General features: G+C 39.2%; 1 protein-coding gene across 1 annotated transcript in view; it reads left to right on the top strand.

Annotated features, from left to right (window-relative positions):
- Window positions 1-17,810, top strand: part of CDH6 (cadherin 6) — a 103,532-nt gene that overhangs the window by 33,405 nt on the left and 52,317 nt on the right. The gene's annotated exons all lie outside the window — the stretch shown is intronic.

Below are 17,810 nucleotides of genomic sequence, written 5' to 3'. Positions count from 1 at the left end.
ATGCGTAATAAAGTATTATTCTCTGGCCAGTAAGAGGCTTTTGTTAAAATATTATTGAGTAGTAACAAACAAACATGAAAGCAACAGAACTGCACTTGACATGAATGTCTTTTTAAAAATAAACAGACGTGTTTGATTATTTGTAATCCAGTATAATCCACTGTGTAATATTAAATATTTTAAGAGAATTTTTCTTCCATTTGTTCTCAGCACGGTTGGCCTGAAGCCAAAACGTTGTTATTTTAAAGGCAACACTCCACTAAGGGTTTTGAATTTCTTTCATGTTGGCTCTTTTTATGGCATTTTGAAATTGATTGTGCATAGCAAATTCATAAGAGAGGAGGAAAAAAACTCCACAAAACAAACTGTGGCAGCATATTTCTCTCATGTAGGTAAACTCCTGGTCTTGTTTCCCAGGTTTCTGCAGCAGGAAGGACTCTACAAAATAGTTGCTAGGAGAAATAAAACAGACCTGTAAATACGGAAGAATGGTTAAAATCCTGCATTTACACCCACAAAGCCAGAATACAGCCAGTTCCTCTCTGTGCCACTCCCAGAGAAGGAGAAGCAGGTGGATTTCTTAGACCCTGCAGAGCTGACTGTGCCAGTGGTGAAAGAACTTGCCTGAGCCTCAGCCAAGTACAGAGGTTTGGAGAAAATACAGCTTGTCTGCGGACTGAAAGTAGGGCCTAGTTCATTTCATACAGTTCTGAATACACTCTTTAATGGCATTTTGTTGCCAAAAGATCAAGTAAATCAGTCTCTGCAAGAAACTGGATTCTGCATAGAAGGTGACCGAGCAATTTTTCTCTGATAGCATTTCATTCCCTGGCAGAGAGCATGCTTTTGCTCCTCCTGGATGTACACCTAGTGGATCAAGTTTGCTACAATTGCTCTGTTCCTCCTGGTCCCAACAGGTATTTTGCACCCCTACCACATCCTCCTTCCCATGACAGGCTGCCACAGCCTCTTCCATCTGCCATTCGCAATCTCAGCACGTTTCAGGTCTTGAATTTAAATATCCAGAATTACCCATGCTACATTTGAAAGTCTGGGGCACGGCCCCAGTGTGCATTAGTTTGGCTTTCCACCCAAGAGGTGTTTTTTCTCAAACAATGAAAATGCATTGTACATTCAGATTAGTTTTCATTGCATTTGAGCCCAGTTAGCAGGTTAGCAGGCTAGCAGGCTAGGACACAGGTTATGTTTCCAAATATTATTTGGCAAACATCAGACCACAAACATGTTTTCCTAAAAGAAAATGGAATTTCTCCAACAATAGCCCATATCCAAGAGCTGGGACTTTAATTAAAATAACAAGTACTGCAAGACTTTTAATGAAATTGCTAGTCTGATCATCTCTCATTCCTGCTTCTAAGGTAACATCCCTTTCTTCCTAAAACTTTCTACAATGTAAAAGACAACCTGCATGAACAGCCCAATTCTCTTGTAAGATATTTGTATAGGCCTATAACCTCTTTCGGGGATTTCTTCTTAATTTGTATTCATTCGCAACCAGCAGAGAGAATGAAAAGTGTGGCAGGGAGAAACTCATTCCAGCAGTTCTGCAGCACCCTGCAGCTTAGCAAAGGTAATTTGTGTAGTTACAGCTCTGCTTTTATTGAACACATCTGCAGCAGTCATTGGATTGGGATGTTTCCTTTATGCCTCCTTGAGAGCTAGTACATGTCCTGGGTGGAAGGTTGAATTTGAAAAATGCTCGTATAGCCTGTGACCAGCTATGAGAATACAAAAGTCGGATTACTTTGATCCTATCAAACCACAGAAATACTATAACACACACACACACACACAAACCAAAAATAAAAAAAAAAAAAACCAAAAAAAAACAAACCCAAACAGAAACAATAGAAAGGACTCATGGGTAAACAGCTATTTATTTGTTATGATCTCACCCTAAAGATTTTCACATTAAGGCTTAATGTGGGTTGGTACAGAGGTGAGCTGGGGTATGGGGTTGGAGATCAAGCCTATAAATAACAGCAAGTATAAAAAAACAGTTTAAAATTTTGCTCAGAGCTCTTTTCCTTGTCTAAAATAGAATTTATGGATTTTGCCCTTCTACTATTAGGATGAAAATAAAGTAGGATAAAACAGCCGTAAAGTGCAATTAGAATCAATTCAGGATAAAAAAAACAAATCATGACTAAACAGGTGTAGCCGCAGGCAAAAGGCAGAAAAGGACTGACCCACAGCCACAAGGTTGATTTTACCCAGCCAGGCAGATGAGGAATAGGATTAGATACCTGGAGTGTTCATGGGGTACTATCCCCTCACAGTGGCTGAAAGAGATGCAGTGGAAGCACACACTCCCTTTAAACACAGAAGGAAATTGTATTTTACCAAACCAAAGTTGTTTGCCACTCCTTTCCCATTCCTCCCACGCTCTAAAATATTCTGAAGCAAAATAGTGACCCATTCCACTTCTGATTTTCTTCCTGCAGTTTTGCATTTTAACATCATTCCTGGTACACCTAGCCCTACAAGTATTTTGTTCACATATACCCAGGGAAAGAAAGACATTTTAAAAGTGTAGATTGCACACTACACTACATAGAAGTTTGTCAAAATTTTGCACAATAGACAAACTGACAATTAATCTTCTTTTCTCCCCCAGCCACAAGCTGTGCTTACATCCCTCCACATCAAAGAAAGCACATTCATCCATTATCTGTCTCTTTCCCATCCCACTCGCCAAACAGCTCTAATAGAAAACCCCACCTTATAAATTACTTCAGAACACAAAGGGAAATCTCCATTTTGTAACAACTTATCTAATTTAAAATGAAATGAGGATTCTTTTTCCCTCATGTTTTATGCTAGTGTATACTTTCTAGGACATCATATCTTGTTATCAATTTACAGCAAGTATTCATCCAGATTACTACAGGGTCCTCCAGCAAATGCAGAAACAAATTGACATTAAGAAGCCACGCATTTTCAGTAGGGAGTCACCTTCTGCAAACCTTGCCTGCCCATAAGTATGCATAAAAATGCAGCTTCTGGGAAAAAAAAGATTGAATTCTTATCTTGGGGGAATGGAGGAGGGAAGTTGTACTATTAATAAATACAAATGTTAGGCTTAACAAAATATGCAGAGTTTAGGCAGGGATGATATATTGTTCTCCCCCATTTGAGAAGGTATGGCAAGGCAGGCTTTCCTTGAAGACAACTCATTTTCCTTCATATGCTTATTCAGGACACATGAGAGTGCCTTTTAAGTGGGAGCCCTCACAGGAACTGCATCCTGGCCCTTTCCCCACCATGTCAGTTCAACGGGTATGCAAGTCCACTGAAGTGAAATGCTCTCTTTCCCTGTTTAGCTTTCAAGAGCAGTGAGGCGTGTTGCTTTTTTCTTCTTTTATGACTGAGGAAACCAGCTTGTGTGTCACACCTTATGCTGCAATTAGATATGAATAGGGACCCAGCCATCCCTCCCAGATTCCCTGTATTTACCAAAGGGTCTGCTTAAGGAGCTGATAAAGGAACTTTAAAAACACAGACACCACCAGGAAGGATGCATTCCCTCAGAATTTCAGCAGCTCTGCTCAGATATTTTATCAGCCATGGGTGCATGTCCAAGGATGGTCTTTGATTTGGGGAGGTAGAGGCAAAGCTGCAAAACCCAGGCTGCTGTGGTGTCTGCAGAGCTCCTCAGGACTGCCTAGGTTTTGTCAGAGGCAGCTTCAGGCCCCAGAACATGGCAGAAAGCAAGGCTGCCTAAAATCACCCTCATCCTCGTTTCCCTCAGGCCTCCATACAGGCTGCACCTCTGAGATGCAGCTCCGAATTTCAGTCATCCTTGACTAATGAATTGACGCTGTCTGTTTTGGCATGGGGCTTATCCCTGTGGTGCAAAACTGCTGAGAATAGGGGCTGCTTCAAGAGCAAAAATTATCTTGTGACCAAGAGAGCAATCAGAGCCCTCATGACTGCACATAATGCTCTGCCTTCAGTGCTGCTCCGAGAGGATGGCGCAGGGGAGGGACACCCACTCGAATCCCTTGCTGGGCTGGCACCCAGCCCCTGCATTGATGGTTGGTATGTCAGAGTGCTGCTGGCATGAGCTTAATATAAATCCATGAAAAGGTACATCTGAGGGGTGTGCCCTGAGTGTTCCTTGTCTGGCTGCATCCCAGGATCACAGCTGGATAACCAGCTGTGTCCCAGCTCTGAAGCACTGCCAAGCTAGAAGCCTCTTTGCTGCCACTCCTCTTTCTCCTTGCTGCTACTTATTATTTTCCCTTTTTCCATACTTCTGCTGCATAAAAATTGCCCATCTGACAAAGCGTATTACCATCAAAATCTCATTATGGGCACAGGGGAACACACCTTTTACGCAGAGCCGACAATTAGAGTTTATTGTTAGTCTAATTATTGTTTCAACAGTATAATCAAAATGAATCAAACAATTATTCCAAGTCCACCTACAATGATGCTAACATTTATAGTCCATATTAGCTAATTATTGCTAATTCCCATTAATAGTACAACCCAGTTTGTTAGTCAGCAACTTCCTGGTACCTACCTCCTTTTGTTATGTGACACCTTTCTTTTAAGTAGCAACAGCAAGTAACTGGAGCCTTAAATTCTTCATTGGAAGGAATATCTTTAGTCCTGGGTCTGCCTGGGGTTTTCACACAGTCTGTTAATATAGGTAAAACAAAATCTGCAATTTTTCAGTAGCAATGGTAACATCTTGTTTCCTAAGGTGCAGGGCTATAAAAGCTGTGCTTACACTGCAACTGCTGATGCAGTCTTGTACATGCCAATTATATCAATGCTTATGTCAGTAGAACTCTTCTTACCTGTTCTTTTTCCAGTTACAGCCAAATAAACTGCAGTCAAAGTGTTCCATGTTATTCCCCCAAACACCTGAGGTTTTCTTTCAAGCTGTTCACATCTGATAGAGTCACATTTCCGTTTCAAGGAACAGTGACTTGTGGTTTTAAGCCTCCATCCTATTCTGGATACTAACATCAAGGAAACACTTGAGCTATTCAGCACTGAAATTAAAGTTCACTTCCTATCAACAATAGTAGCATTACAATAGCCATCATTGGTGCAGGCTTAAATATAGATATATTTTTTAAATTCATCTATTTGTATATATACATGTAAGCTCAACACTTGGAATATGGTACTAAGTGACAAACTATCACATTCCTGACAAATTTCAGGTATTTATAAACAGAAAGGAATGAAAATCTAAAATAATAAATCCTTGACTGAAGCACCATGTTTTTCCATAGACAACCTGAATCTTGGATAATGCCTACTGATTTACAAGTGTCCATACTTCAAAAACAGTCATCTTACCACCTACAGTCTGAAATAGTTTGCAGTAAATCAGAAGAAAGGGGTATTGGTTAGAAATTATTAGAAGGAAGCAGAGGCAGATAATTCTGGGGAAGACTTCCCCCCATATTACCTATATGTATCTAACACCTCTGTGGTTGCAAAGTTGGAAGGGCTTCAAATAGGAGAGGTAATCTAATTTCTGTTTTTAAAGAGCTAAATGATGGGGTTTTTATGTAACTGAAGAAGCAACATTTAATTGCCAGAGATTTCAATAGATAAAGTGTAGATAGAGCTGATAAACTGCTGGTGTAACCTCAGTTTTGTTTTTAAACTTGTCTTCATCCAGCAGGCAAAAAATGTCATAAAACTGTAAATGTTTTACAGCTTCTTTAAGAAGAGGTCATTAAAAGCAAAGTTGTCAAGACTTGTGTAGAAAAACATTAAGTCTTACAGAGTAATGACAAAGAAATGTATATGTATTTATGAGTTTATCCATGTTCAGTTTATAATAATTTCTTGTATTTTTCAGCGTCCATATAGTCTTCTGTTTCTGCATTAGGGCTAAAATGTCAGGGTATAAGAGGCTTAAATGCCATTTACTTGATTGCAGTAACAGTTAGGTTTCTAAATGCCTTTGAAGGTCTGGTCTTTACATTCACTTTCTATGTTCAGGAATGGTAGCTTTACAATTTTCACAGAATTACGCTGAGGATAAATACAGTAAAGATTATTAAGTGATCAAACTCCTTGGTAGTTGAGACTGTGTGGGTACCTTAGGTGAATAAACACTCACGTTTGCAGGACAATTTGACAATTTTCAGCTTACATCAGTTTGCCCATAATTAGAGGTGAGAAGGAAACAGGAAAGCAGAAACTGGGAGGACTTTAGGAGCAAAGCTAAGTGACCTTGACAGGAAGAAGGCTTTTATCTCTTCAGAAGGGAGCAGCCCAAGCTGATAACCATCACAATGTACTAGAAGTGCATGTAATATTTAAGATACTGAAGTGGAATATATTATGAGTGCAAATAAGTGCAATTATTAGAAATGTTTGAAATTTAATTAATTGCATTCTTTGTTGCAAAAGCATGGATTTCTCTGGATATGGTCAGCAAACATTGGGTCAATTCAAGTCGTATTTAAGTTCCAGTCATATAAGCTCTAGTTATTAAAATCAAGTTAACAGAAATTTTGCTAATAAGAGTAGCAAAAACTGAAAGAAGCAATAGTAGAACTAAGAAACATTTTTTTAAAAAAAATTAGGAGTGACATGCTGGCTCTACTGACAAAATTCTTAACAGTTTCAAAAGACTGGGGCTGGTTGTTTCTGTTCACTGCTTTCTGTCACAGCATCAGAGAAGTTTAGTTTTGGCTCAAGAAAATACTTAAGATACATGGAGTCTTTCCATTGATGGAAGAATAGACGATTTACCCCTCTCTGATATAAAGGGAAGCGTCAGAGATTGTACTGGCACCTCAGTTGGTCATGTTTCTTTTCTTACTGGAAATAATTTTCTTGAGCATTAAATGCTCAAGGGAATGCTTGATGAAAAAGATTTTCTGAAACAGAAGTAAGTCTCTCTTGTCCAGATTAGTATCTCTTTGTGTTTTTTAAACAGAGACATCTGTTTACAGGCATAAAAGCTCAAATTATACAGAAATGGTTTCTTTTAATTCTGCCCCTCCCAAACTACTTCTCCAGTGTTTTTGATCTTGGCTATCAATCCTGGCAACTCCATGGAATTATTACAGAATCAAAACCAAATACTCCAGTGAGCAAAGAAGGCCAATTTTGCTGTCTTCATTGGCTTGCACAGAGCAATGTTCGACTGAATCCTGGACTGAGAACAACCACTTGAATCATATGTCCTGTAGTTTTAGGATTAGCTGCTTCAGTTGTCTAAAACATAAAAGCAGAGCTGTCCTAGAAGCTTCTAATCCCTAATTTGCTTCATATGATGATCACATAGTTATTTAGCATTAACAATATAGTTAAGAGCTGCAGCATGTCTCCAGCTCCCTTACGTGCAAAACAATAGAAAAGAGTCTGTCTGGAACAGATTTTAAAAATAAAGCACCGTATTCAAGTCTCCATTACACAAGAGGAAGATTTCAGTAATTCCATTATAGTCTCCACTTGCAAAAAATACAAACTATATCCCAAAGAGATTCCACATATAATTGCAAAGAATTTAACAATACTAGAAACACCAATTGTTTTAAGTCAGACTGCAGTCTTTCCTGTCTTTGTTGATGTTGTTTTCTTTTTTCTTCCGTTCCTAAGAAGAAACATTTTTACATGGATTTGATCACATATTTTTTATTGCTTTCAATGCTGAGAGAAAACTCCTCACCAGAGGAGTATGCTTTAACAATACAAGCAAAGGGGTTAGTCACCTGTATAGTATTTGATTTTCACAATGTATGTATACAGAGCTTTATTAACCAAGAGGGAAAAAAATTGTGCCATTCAAATTTCCTCAATATTTCTAATTATGCAACTCATTAAGGTTTTTCAAAGAATTAGTGACATAAGTAGCATTATTAAATACTTCAGAAGCTATTCAGTCACAAGCAACATTATTCTTTTATATGCTTTCATATTCTGAGAAACATAAAATTACTAGCAAAAAAATATTAAAAGGTCTTTCTCAAAGAAGAAAGCCACCTCTCAGATTAGTGATTTGAAAAGCAAATATGCATGTTTCCTATTCAAGAAACTTCAAGAGTTTCAGAAACATCACTCACTGTTCACAAAACCTCAGTTAAGTAATGAGTCATCATGGCTGGAATATGCACTGAAGTGGTAAAGTTTATTGCCTCACCTGAAGTCACATGCAGACCATAGCTGCTTCCACTGTGCACTTGTACAATGAATAAATATCATCCGTTGGAACCGGAATGTCCCACTTGTCAAATTGCTTGAACATCCCTGCCAGCATGGTATTTATTCACCCTGAATGAATCACCAGCATGCCTTATCCCTATTTTAATACTCATTATCCAGTCCTAGTAACTCTGCAGTCTCTCAGAAATGGTCAGTCCCCCTCTCACTGCTGCAGCTGCTTCCTCATGCTAGTCCTCCTGGGTATCTCCACCCTCTGCCATCCAGTCTAGCCCTGCTTGAGAAGATCTCCTAGATCCTTAACAAGATCACAAGTAGGATCAAAGATCTAAGAAGGGGGGCCAGCCCATCTTCATTAGCTCTCCTCTCTTTTCCTACAGCTTCTTAAGCTGTGCAGTTGATAGGGGTAACATCAAGAAGCTTTTAGAGAATCTATAATGTTCTAGTATAGCCAGTTAATATCATGATCAAAGAAATAACAGACCTTTTCATCAAAAAAGAGACATGACCTCCTAATCTACAGTTCTTTTAATGGCACATTCATAATGAAATCAGCCTTAATGGGCATCTCTTTATTTTCTAGTTGATTTCTCCTCTTGGAGTATATTTGCACAAATGGAGTTCACTTGCCCACAAAGAGTTGAGCATTTCAGGCATTTCTGATTTGGTAGCACTCTGCACCCATTTTACGTTACTAAATGGCCATGAAAATCTATGAGAAATAAGAAAGCTCCTGACAATCAAATGCAAAGTCAAAGTTTTGCTGTTTCTATCATGCCCAGGTTCCAGTACCTTATGTCCCACCTCGTTTGTTTTCACCTAACTTCAATGTGGGAAATTAGCATATGTTTCTGTCAAGAAGTCAAGAAAAATGTACTGAGCGCTGAGCCTCTAGCAGAGAGGGAGATGCAAGCAGCAGCTGGTGAATAGAAAACTGTTTAAGAAAGGCAACTGCTTTGCTCTTCCACAGATGAAATGGGGCACACTGGGAATGGAGGTAGTGAGGAGAGTCCCTGTGGCAGGGAACAGTGAAATGTCGGCAGAAAAGATTAAGGTCACTGAAAAAAAAAAAAGACATAGCAGTCATCCCATTTGGAATTGTGGATGTCCTAGAAATGTGAAGTTACAGACAGCTGTAAATAAAAAATAGAAAAGAGCAATCTCTTTTGTACATAGGAAAAGTGCATAAGCTCTAACACACCTAAATTAGAATCAGTGGGAACTCTGCTTACCTGTTTGCCCTCAGTTGTACCACTTGCTAAAATGGTTCTGTTGTCACAGTATCTGGCTTTCTTCTGAAGGAAATAAATCAGCATTTTAGCAATTAATATCATATTTCACAACAATATACACTGCCCAAAGCACATCCAAAACACTCCTGTCAAAGAATTTTCTTTTCTTTGTGTCTGTTACTGAACTGCCTAATTGCTACTGTCAAAAATATTCAGTCTTTGATGAGAAGATATGCTGGTGCCTATTGAAAAAGACACCTTAACTCCTCGTTTCTTTTATTCCTGGCTATGCATGTGGCAGTATAGCCTCTGCCTTCATTATCACACTGCAATACTTGAGGGAGAGCTGCAGAGCCACTAAAGCATCTGCAAGCCCAGATTTTTCTCTTGAGTTTGGAGAGTATCACTGACACTTTGGCTTTGAGTAATTGCTGATCAGCACAGAAAGGATCTGTTGCCTATGGTTCTGTCTTTTTTATGGGAGTTTGTGGATCATTTTCATCAGATGGCATGAAGCTAGATACCTTATAAATGGTAGGCTTAGTGTGCATGGAATAAAGCAAAAAAGGATATCTCCCCTAGAGCAAGAAAAACAATTTTAAGGGAGAAGCTGAACAGATTTTTCTTTAATGTGTCCAAAAAATTTTAGTAGTTCCCTTAGCAGCTATTTTTGAAGGGTGGCATCCCATACCTTTCTCAGAGTGGAGTCTTGTTTAAAATAGTTCTATTTTTGCTTTACAATGAAAAGCCTAAAATGTCACTGATTACTTCTAAGAACCTGTCTAGGAGACTTCTAAATTCCAGTGTCTAAACAGAAATATAAGAGCAGGTATCCAGACCATCTAGCTTTTTCAGTTAGAGACAAAGCACCTTAAATTAAGCACTTGAAGTCAGCTAAGAGTCTTTCTATTATCTGGATTGGGAGGCTAGGCTCTTTTTCAGACATCAAATTTTGATGCATAGTGTAGACTGAATTTCTTTTTGATGACACACCTGTTTTGAAGAGTCTGCTAGTTCCCTGCTCTAACATAAATAAATAAAGAAATAAATAAATAAGGTTAGGGGAAACCACAACCTTCTAATTTGCTAGTAGCTTATTGCATGTCTGAGAACAGTAACGTGCACAACATGATGACTACACTGCAGACTTTTATCAAATACTGCAACAGGAAATAACATTTTCCTACAGAATTTTCATGGCTTCAGGGTTACTTTCAATACTGCTGGAAACTCTGGCTGTGGTTCTATGCATATCTGCTACTCTCTGCCATTAAGGTATTCATCAGGAACAAAAAATATACATAGCAGATGTGGATAGCAGTAGGAGCACTACTGATTTGTTCTTCTACTAAATGTAGTTGATTGCTTGACAGATTTAGTCTTCTCTCTATCAAGGAACAACTTAATATAATTTACGGTATTAGTCTGTATTATCTGCTAGTCACATACCTGTCCCTGGTTTAGATTAGAACGCAGCATTAGCAGGGTGCTTCCTGCTGCAGGGGGACATTGAAATGCTGTGAAGGCCTGTCCCCAAATCACAGGCAAAAGGCACAAGAAGCTAGAAGCTTTTTTCAAGACCAGCTCCTGCTCCCTGTTAGTGCCACGTGGAGGTGGCTCACAAAGGGGACAGGATCAGCAAGAGCTGTGTCTGTCCTTACTCTCCCATTTCACTCCTTGCAGAGGTGACCAGGCTGTGATACCTACATAAGGTTGCTGCTCTTGCCTTCACACCCAGGGACCACCAGATCCTTTTCCAGGTGCTCCAGCTACGGTGTCCACACACCCTCCAGCACACACCAGTGTCCAGCAGGTACATGCAGCAGCTCATGATGTTTAAAGCACAGGTAGGATGACTTGGACTTCCATCAGAAAGGAAGAATAATAACCTGGTAATTAGAATACTGCTGTAAGCCTCAAGGATCTAGGTCCAGGTTCCAGCCCTTCCACAGATATTCTTGAATGACCACAGACATGTCACTTAATGCAGCCATATAATGGAAACAAGATTTCCTTTTCTGTGCCATTCCTCTTTTTGTGTTGAGACTGTTTTTGCACAGTGGATAAAAGTTACACTCCCAGTGTGGCTAACTACAGAGACTGAGAGTGGGCATCTCTGGAACAACATGACACTAGGGCTCTTTTTCAATGCCAGGTGAACAAAAAAATCAAAATCTATGAGAGCAGACAAACAACATCATCAGTTCACTCACCAGCTATTGAATAAAATCATACAGTCATCTTTTGCCATGGCCTTTCATGAACCTCAGAAGGAAATACACTTCTCACTTTCCTCTTTTGTCAGTGTGTGCTTTTGTGAGGCCCGGTGCTCTCACTAGGTCCACTAGGATTAAATCAGTTGTATGGTACAAAACTACCATGTTAATAGTTCCCAGTGCAGGATGGAGGTAGTTATCTCAGTATTTCTGCTGCATTTAGTTATTTTTATAGTTCTGCACCTTTTTTCCTGTTGAGAAAACTGAATAAAAAAATGACTTTGAAAGACATTATAATCAACGGCTGCCGGCTGCAATTACATTGTGTACTTGATGTCTTCATAAAGTACCTTTAGTTTAAACCCACCAATCTTTCAGTTTAAATTCTCTCTCGCTCTCTTCTATTTTGTTATTCCAGTGGTGTATTTACAGGAATGATTGCTAGACTATATGGGTTTATATAAGAAAGATATAAAAAAAAGTTATCAGAAGATTAAAATTTCATCAGCTATCTTTACACTGGAAAAGTGACATTTTGTTCCATTTATGACTGATATTTACAAAGGCAAGCCTCATGGACAATAAAGAAAAAAAGCATTTGGGTTTCAGTGCTGTAAAAGCTTATTCACACTTGAGAAAATTATTAGATGGAGACTTTCAGATTTAAATGGTCATAAGAGAGACATAATTGTAAAGTAAGCTCAAACTCAACAACTGCTTTTTAAGTCCAAGTCAATTATGGACAAGTCTGCCGTGTTACAGCTTCTGAGCACATGAAACTTAGCTATTACTGAAATTATCCAGCAGGAAATTCTTTGCTATATATGAAAATGTACTAATATGATTTATTAAAATATATTAATATGACACTGTAAAGAAGTGAATATGGTAAATTTGGAAGCTTCTATTTTTTGAAGTTAGCTGGAATACATTTTTTCCTTTGTGCAACTAATGTCACTTTAACCTTTCCCCCTCCATGGTGAGAAAGTAATTTTTTTGCAGATTTTTCTTAAAGACTTTATCATTTCTTTGCAGTCTTGCCTGCAGGCTAGCAGAATCACATACTTCATATTAGAGAGGACAGCTCCAAGGACACCCTAGGGTCCTGGCTTCTCTGAGTCATTCCAATTCTTTTGGGGACTTGGACCTTGCTCCTTTGTCTTGGCTTTGCAGTAAGGTAAAATTCAAGCAACAGATCCTTGCCTAGTATGCCTCATTCCATGCCACAGACTGTGGTACCACATCTGACACAGCAAATGGAGGAGTCATTATTTAGCCATTTTCCTTCTCCCCCATTAATGCTTTCCTCACCTTTGGTTCCTCAGGCTTTGACAATGAGGTGTTGATGTCTTTCCCTTCTAGCAAGAATACATGAGTACAGAGAGTCCCTCTCACTGCAGGGTCTCTATGTGGGAGTAGAAATCGACTCTCCTGCATAGAGAAGCTGTGAATCCAGAGCCTGCAGTCCAGTTACTGTTGCTGCCAGTTGGCTCTGTAGAATTGTTTGGGATTTAAGCAGGCTCCGTTTGCCTGACAGACTTAATTGGTGCTGGCTGGATAGGCATTTAGAAAATTATGTCAGAATACTTTTTAGTGTGTTCCCACATTGTCTACAAAATTAAATATAAATTAGAGCTTCCAGGGTAGAACCCTCCTTTTCTTCAGAATACCCTGATGGTAAACACTTCATATGATGATGAAGCCAGGGACAAGTCTGTGTCTTTCCACCAACAACTCTAAATTAGACTTGATTTGGGGGGCAGTAAAGGCACATGTACTTGTGCATTCTTAGTCAAATTTGCTAAGAATGAGAGAGTAGGGTCTGTTCTCTGTCTTTGTGCATTTTTCTTCAAGAGCCTAAGCAAACTCCGTAAGGATTGCTGCAATTGGTTGTGTCACAGAAATAAATAAATAAATAAATAAATAAATAAGCCTGAAGCCCTAAAACATTTGCCATGCTTTGTTTCCTACATATTGTGCCAAAGTGTATATTAACTTTCACCTTCTCATTCAGTCTCTGTGAGAATGGCAGTACATTATCAGTTCTTGAAAACACAATTAATGTTCATTCCAGTGGACTAATGGATGTTAATCCAAATCTGCAAAGCTTTGTATCCAAGGCTCGAGCAATGAAACTACCTCGATGACTAGGGAATAAAGGATCTATAAAACTGGCTCTTCTGTTTGAGTAAAGGTTGTATCAGAAACTTTAGAGACACCGATGGTTGTTAGTCTATTTAGAAGCTATTTAAAATGTAATTATTAGCAGCCCATAACATCCAGGATGCATAAATTCATACAGAAACATAATTGAATGCATGGGTTCAGAAAGGAAATTATCCTAAAGTCCAGAATCTAGTACACTTTATAAAGCATATTCTTTTGAGAGTCTGCTGATGGAGAGAGTACTATGGGACTGAGCAGAAAGGAATGAGGAAAATCTGTTTTCCCTTTCCTTGGTGATGCCTCTCCTGGGAAGGCTCTTTGCTAGTTTGGTTTATTTAACAACCAGCTGGGAAGAGCATTACAACCTGCAGTGCTGAGCAGGAGCAGAGGTGGAACCTGTTTGGGGTTTCTCATGTCAAAAAATCTGTACCTGATGCCTGTCACTGTGCCAGAAAGGCATCTCCAGGGCAGGGCTCCCTGATTCATAGGAGTGACTCCAACTAATGCATTTCTTCTTTGATTTATAGTTGAAATACTTGGATATTGCTCTGGAAGGATGTAAATTTGCACTGAGTTCTCACATTAAGATATTACATTAATGAAATATTGGAGAAGAGGGTGAATAGAAAAAAGGCTGACTATGACTACCATCACCTGGGGGAAATAATTTTGAAGTTGATATTTCTAGTGATTAAGCAATTGTCGGAGGTTTTAATCCTTCAAAGAGGCATGAACATAAACTTTAGATCTGCAACTTGTTACAATGAAGAAAGTTCTGTGGCTGCAAGTGACATTGCTTTTATGTTAACAATGATCATAGCTAAAGTTAGACTGGGATTTTTTTTTAAGCTTGGATGTGCACATTCCTTCTTTTCTCATAAAAAGCCCAGATTTGCTATATATTTGAGCTGACAGAGCTAAGCCAGTTGTCTGAGGCTGTTGTGCACTAAAATTGTTTTTCACTCTTGACAGTTGATTAACACAGCAAGTTCCTGAGCCAGCTGACCAGCTGATGGTTTAGAGAAATGCCATGTTTAAAGTGCCTCTTTTTACCTGTCTTTCTGCAATGTGAAGAAAACAAATTTTAGCCCTTATCCCCAGATCCCATCAGTTACATTTGCACATCTACACTTAAAGAAAATAAAATCTCCCTGGTGAATTACTTGTTTTCAAAATAAAGAGAGATTGCACAAGAAAAACTATTCCATTGCAGAGACCTCTCTGGAGCATGAGACATTGGGACTGGAACACAAAATGGCATTTAGGAGCCACAAGAGCTCACTCTACTAAAGGCTCAGCCCAGAGTATAGTGCTCTGTCCTTTTTGTTCACTCAACTGAATTTATCACTATGACCCATAAAACAGTAATCAGCACTGATAAAGAGGGCAAAGACACCCTGGACTCAGTTGGTACTTACCCCAGTTGCACGCTTAAGCCAGGGTCTGTAAAGGTGTGTCTCCTCTCTTGCCACTCATGGGGAAGCTGCTGGGGCTTAGCTGCTCTGCTGCATCATGAGGGCTGTGCAGTCAAGAAGGACATTACGGATCGTGCCCTTATTTCAGCATTTTGGACACATCTCTGCAGGGAAGAGTAAAAGGCTGTATTTCACAGCTATGATATCATTCTTGTAAGTTATAATTCAGCATGAGTCACTATAAAACCTTTCCCATGACATCAGAGCTGTGAAATATGGCTGACTTCAAGTGCAGAAAATTCCCCCACAGGAGTAATTGTTTCCTGGCAATTGGCGTTTGAGAAACTGATCTTTTAAAAGGCTGGCACAAATCCTGTCTAGGTAATGCTGCTCAAGGCAGCACTTCTCAGGAAATGCTGTGTGCAGGAGCAGAGGTATGAAGCCCCACCTTGGGATCTGGCCATAGGGGTGATGGGTTGAGCACTGGAGGAGCCTGTCAGGTGATGACTTTCACTCCCTTGTGCCTCCAAAATCCATGTAGACCTCACTAATAGGGAAGTTTGCTCATATGCTGCACTCCCTACCTCCCCATTAAGGCAAGACACTTGAGCACAGCCAGAGCTGCTGTCTAATCCATCTTCCCACATCTGTGCTCCAAACACAGATCATCCTGATGGTGTGTGCATCCTGACACATGGCAGCTCACCAGGTCTGCCCCTGCTTGGGGCAGGACTTAACTCACCTGGGCAGGCCCCAACCTCCCCCCAGAGCAACCTGGCAAGAAAATGGAAGTCAAAAATATTCTGTAAGACACGATTTCCTCCGCCTTATCCTGGTGTCTGAATCTGCTGAATCTGCTGCCTGTGTGCTGCTCTAGCAACCTGCACACACATTTGCCACTGCTCCAGCAGTTGCACTGAAAGCAATAGTTGAATACATTGTAAAGCTTAGTCATGCCAGCTTTTCCTGTTCCTCCTCTGGGAAGCTCTTGTTGTGCGCAGCAGCTCTGTTCTTGCTGTGCTGTCTCTGTGTGTGTGAATACACCAAGGGTCTGTGTCTCTCTCACGGCTCCCAAAGCCATGTGTGGACACAGCTCCCATAACCTGCAGGACAGAGTTGTCTTTACGTACAGCAATCTCCCTGGCTAACAAGAACTAACTACAACCCTTCCCTCTTCTCCAGAAGAAAGTACACTGCTTCAGAATTAACTGTACTACTATTCCATTCTTACTCTTAATGCATCAGACTCTTAAAAATCTGAGTCCTCATCCAGAAGTTACCTCTTAACAGTATTTTACCTTTTGAAGCAGTAAAATAATATTGTTTGAACAGTCCTGTTCCATTAGCTGCTATTCATATAAGAGCTAAGTGGTATTTCTTCATAGAAAATGATTTACTAACAGGAACTGTAAGAGACTTCAGGTTATTTTATACAATTTATTCGCAAGAACAACGACAGCCAGAAGAGTAGCTAACCCGAGGCATTGTAGGTGCTGTAACTCCTTCAGTGTAGCTCAAAGGCTAAGTTCTGTCTAATGTATACTTTTAAATAAAAAACAGATATTATAGGAGAAAAAATTATCTTTGATATAGAATATGATTCAAATAGCATTGCATGAAATGCAATGAAACAAACAAACAAAAATTTTGTTTTGAATTTGGTATAGTAAAATTGTCATTCCACAGTCTTTATTTATGAATACTGAGTTATGCTGTATTGCATTTTGAGCTGAATTACTGGGTTTTGATCAGAATACTGAAAAAACCTCAGAACTTTTTTTCAAAGAGTATCAGTGAGAAAGCAAATGAAAATTAATCAAATTATCCTTCTCTTAGGCCATAGATCTGTTTGAACTAAAAATTTAATGAAGTGTTTGCAACAAAAATATATGTTGTGGAATATTTCTGTCAACTAAATCTGATTTCTTCACATTATGAAATGTTCCAAAGCTGTTCGTTAGGCATTTCATATGGCTGGTTACCTGTGACACATAGCATATTTTCTTTCTTCTGAACAGAAGCTTTCAGCTTTTTAAAAAACAGAAAAACTGTCCACAGTACACTGGGGAACTGTATCTGTAGCTTTTTGTACGTTGAAAGTTATTCAGTATGCAGATATAGAGATCATTTTTGTAATTATTTTGTAGGTGCACCAATATTTAGTGTTAATAATAGTAGGATGCAGTAGCTAGTTTCCTATTTTTAGAAGTTATTAGTGAAAGCATTTACATATATTACTGTGTGTTTAAAGATTCTAAACTCTGGCAGAAGATAATGAGAAAACCAAAGTGTCCACTTCATTTCCTATGCAATAATAAGCAGGTCTATTATGTGTGAGATACTGACAAATACACACATTTATTTCATGAACCTATTTATCTGGGCCTTTCTAAATGAAGTCAAAGGCAAAACTGCTTAAATGTGAGGGAAAAATCCTGGAGTCAAGTCCAGTTTCTTCAGTCCATAACTATAGCAACAGAATGCCTCCTGGGAAGACAGTGTTCAGTTCTGGTAGCACTTCTTTAATATAATAAGGTAACCTCATCAAGATCCACAATCAGAAAGTAATCAGCTACATACCAAAGTTCAGGCAGTAAAAAGAGAAATGTCTGGCT

Source organism: Lichenostomus cassidix, chromosome 2 (assembly GCF_008360975.1).
Source record: "Lichenostomus cassidix isolate B80296 chromosome 2, HeHo_3.0, whole genome shotgun sequence".
Classification (NCBI taxonomy): Eukaryota; Metazoa; Chordata; class Aves; order Passeriformes; family Meliphagidae; genus Lichenostomus; species Lichenostomus cassidix.
The sequence above is the reverse complement of the archived record's forward strand: the minus strand, read 5'-3'. Positions and strand labels throughout refer to the sequence as shown.